Source organism: Etheostoma spectabile, chromosome 10 (assembly GCF_008692095.1).
Source record: "Etheostoma spectabile isolate EspeVRDwgs_2016 chromosome 10, UIUC_Espe_1.0, whole genome shotgun sequence".
Classification (NCBI taxonomy): Eukaryota; Metazoa; Chordata; class Actinopteri; order Perciformes; family Percidae; genus Etheostoma; species Etheostoma spectabile.
The window spans coordinates 28,993,807-28,997,984 of record NC_045742.1 but is presented as its reverse complement, the minus strand read 5'-3'; positions in this window follow the sequence as shown (position 1 = coordinate 28,997,984).

Below are 4,178 nucleotides of genomic sequence, written 5' to 3'. Positions count from 1 at the left end.
ACAAGACAATATATATAAGAAAAGTTTTTATTTAGCTTTTCAAGTAGCGCATCAAACCTTCCCGTATTTCCCGGTCTTCTTCCTCTGCCCCCTGTGACAGTGTCCCCACCGGCTCTGCTGGCCCAGATACATCCCAGTCGTTGTCATAAGCCTCTCCGTGACTCTCTTTTCAGCGGCGATCCAACAGCACGTTCATACTCGCCGCGGCCAGAAGAACTGTTTTGTTTCAAAAGAAGCTGAAGGAAGCAACAAAAATCACCGCCTAAAAAAACGGGGTTTGGGATTTCGACGGACGTTCAGACGTGACTGACGGTTGTTCGCCGACACAAAAGGGTAAGTTAAGTTTCCTGGTAACGTAGCTAACATTTGCATGTGTTCAGCATGTCGTCGATTTACTATACGCTATATAAGTACATGAACTTTAGCAACCCATGATGACACACACATGGTGTGTGTAATGTTTGTGGTTCAGAGCATTCACGCTTGTAAAGTCACCGCCGCAGAACGGTCCGGTGGGCGATGTCCGACCGGTGAGATCTGGTTCGGGACATACTGGGCTTTGTATAATCTGTATGAGAGTCACGGAGACGCTTATGACAACGACTGGATGTATCTGGGCCACGCAGAGCCGGTGGGGACACTGGTCACAGGGGGCAGAGGAAGAAGACCGGGAAATACGGGAAGGTTTGAGCGCTACTTGAAAAGCTAAATAAAAACTTTTTTATATATATGGTCTTGTTTTTTTAAAGTAACCGTGTGCAATATTGGAAACGACATGAAGCGCTGTAGCCCGAACAGTTGAAAGTGAAATGTGCAGAGAGAGATAATCTGTCGGTGTCCGGCTAGATTTGTTTGTAAGGTCCGTTTGTTCTGGAAACAAACGCAACGCAGTCATAAGTGACAGTCTCTTCCGCCAACCAGGGTCTGCAGGTTTCCACGTCACCTTTTGGTATCGCCTCGGCTCGCTGGAACCTCGACTGAGGTAGTACTAAATAAGTACCTGGTTAGCAGGTCGCAGGGACTTTGTCGTAATGGAAAACCAAAAAAAGGCGAGTAGAGTGAGGCGAGTCAGTAGATACACGTCAGTGGAAAACCGCCATAAGTGAAAATAGTGATGGTGGACAATTCTACAGTTTTCTAGTAGTGATGAAATGGCAAAACTGTTATGGTTGGTGTTGTGGGTTGTCTCATTGTGTGTAGTCGTTTTCCTGTGTTTATTTCGTAGCCTGGTTTACTGTCCGATTCGGTGATTATCGTGTGGTGTTGTTTTTGGTTTTGTCGTTAGTATTGTTTCCTGTTTTATTTTGAAGTTAGGTCTCTGTCGTTGTGATTTAGCTTATTCTGGTGTTTTCCGCTCCTATGATTACATCATGTTCAACTGTTTCCCTGCCCCCTCATGTCACCTGCTCTGTTACCGTTACCCTCTGTATTTAGTCTTGGTGTTCCTTGTTCTGTTTCAGCATGTGTTATTTTTCTGTGTATGAGGCTTCCTGTTTTGCTCTCGGTCCTAGTTCTTGGGTTCTGTCCTTATCCGGTACTTTGTTTTTCGGTGAGTGCTCAGTTTCTAGACGCTTCTGGTGGTATGGATTTTGTTAATTAAAAACCTCCAGCTAACTTTGCCGGCCTCCTCTCAGCTAATGGGTTCACCAGTAAAGGCAGCTATTGACCACAAAATTTTAATTTCACTCTTACTAGGCACACACCCAATATTAATTTATTATCTAGCTCGCTTGGCCACCGCTATTAGGCTCGTTCAGATGAACTGCGCGCGCCTGTAAAAGTGGACGAGAGCATGCGGGCAGCAGCGGGGGGCGGTGATACAAAAAGCTGCGGTGAAAGTCGGACAGATTCCAGCCGATTCCAGTCCTCAGGCTGGACAGGAAGGGATGAAAACACTGTGGTGCAATTCCGATTTAATAATATAATAGACCCACATACCAGCTGGTACACAGTCTCCAGTGTTTTGATTATGACAGGATAGCTGTCAAAGTGCTCGACATGCGACCTGTTGACTGATTTTAAATGAACAACAGGACTGGAGAGTGATCCGTGATCTGATCAGATTTAGTCTCTTGACTTCTAAACTTAACTCTCATCACACAACATGTGTTTCTGGACAGAATAGTCTTTAAATCAGACAAATAGAGCTATTAAAATCGCTCCGATTCAAAACATATAAAAGTTTTATAAAAACGTCATCAGTGTTGTAAACCAATCGAGGTGTTAAATCAGCTGAGAAGCCGGCGTTTACCAGCATGCTCTGGGTCCGCCTGGGTCGCTGGCTCTTGCAGTCGGTTGAAAAAGCAACTGCGCCGATGCGGAGTCCAGAACTGCGGCGCCGCTTGCTCTCGGAGATTTTCCGTGAAACGTGTGCATGACGCGTCAGAGCAAGTCGGGTCAAGTCGGAACAAAATCTAACCGGCATCAACGGGCGCCGATCGACGGTGGACGATTCTGCGCAGACCTGGCTCATCTCGAACGAGCTATTGTCTCTGTCATTCACATCCTACCACACGCTCTTGACCCTCAATTAAAAATCCAAAATGACTTTGCGACGAATGGTTAGTGTTGAAGTGTGACGTCCCTTAAATGTTAATAACAGCCACTTAACAAAACTTTTTTTTATATTTTTTTTTAACTCCGCTAAGAAGGCTTGATTTGTCCATTTGGTCAGCAAAAGACCCCATACATTTATGGCAGATTTGAATCACAGGGTAGATAGCCAAATTAATTCACTTAATCGGTTCAGGAGTTGTTCATTCACTGAGGAGATTGTGTTCTAGGGCTTGAATTTATTGTTTTTTTATGTATTAGCATCATTCCCATTCTCACATTCACTTACTATTTATTTAGTTTTAGTTATTCATCATTCTATTCCTAATATATAACTGTTCATACTGTATACAATAACATACAGTCCCTGACAAAAGTCTTGTCGCCTATCTATTGTGTAGAAACACCTGCTATTACCTGACTTTTAATAACAATTGGTGTAAGAATAGCTCATATGAAAAGCTAAAACCTCCCAAATGATGTCAATAGCACTGAAATAATGTTTCACTAAAAAAAGATTAAACAGGACAGGTCAAATTTTGGCAAGACAAAGGTGTGTCGCCTATACATAAAATGAACAAATTTAACTACATAATACTAAATAGCAGCAAATTAATAGTGGGTGCTGTGAGATTCAATTTAATATCTTGTATGATCATGAGCTGAAGGACTGCATCCATGCGGTTTGGCAAGGATTCCTACAATGTATTGATGAATTCATCCGGAATAGCTAGGAAAGCAGTTGTGCAGGCCTTCCAGAGTTTACATATCTTGGTTTGGTCTTCATCTTCCTCTTCTCCTACCCATCATAGCTCACTGATGGTCCATGTCCTGATGACGGGGGCCGCCAATCCTGGAGCTACTTGACCGCTTCCCTTGAGAACTTTGAAGTGGAGATGGAAGTATGCAATGAGCACCATCCTGCTGGAGAATTTGGCCTCTTTTTGTGCTGGATAACAAAAGAGTAGCTAAGATTTACGTGGTATTTTGAGACTTTGATGGTGCCGTTCCACCCGTCAGATCTCCTCACACAACCCCAATACTGAATGTACCACAGGGGGCCTACGGTAATACAAGTTTAACATTTAAGACTTTTAATACCAATTTTATGAAATTAGACCAAATTCGATGGAAATACACAAGTGGAGATATCAGTATCGTTCCCAAGGTAAAACAAAATTAACAGTTATGGAACATGACAAACAATCGTTCGAGTTTACGGAACATGACTAATTGTTAATCTGAAAGCATAACACAACATGTAAGTTGCTGTCCTAAATACAGTTACATATTTTTCAGCAATCATTGGGTCCCTTGAACAAATGGTTAAGACTCAGTGAATATGTAAAAAAAAAATATTAAATGCCATTTCGCACTTCTTTAAATGCAAAGCTCTATATGATTTGTGTATCCAACAAGAGAGAGAGAGGAGAGGAAGACGAGAAGCGAAGAGAGAGAGGAGAGATAGGGTTGTGCAGTTTGTGGAGGAAACCATATGGAGAGGAAAGTAGGAACAGATTGTGTATGAGTGGGTTGAAGGTGTGGGTGGGACAGGTGTGTGTGTGGTGTTGACTGGTGTGTGTGATGTGGGGGGTGGGTGTGTGTGTGTGTGTGTGATGTGTGTG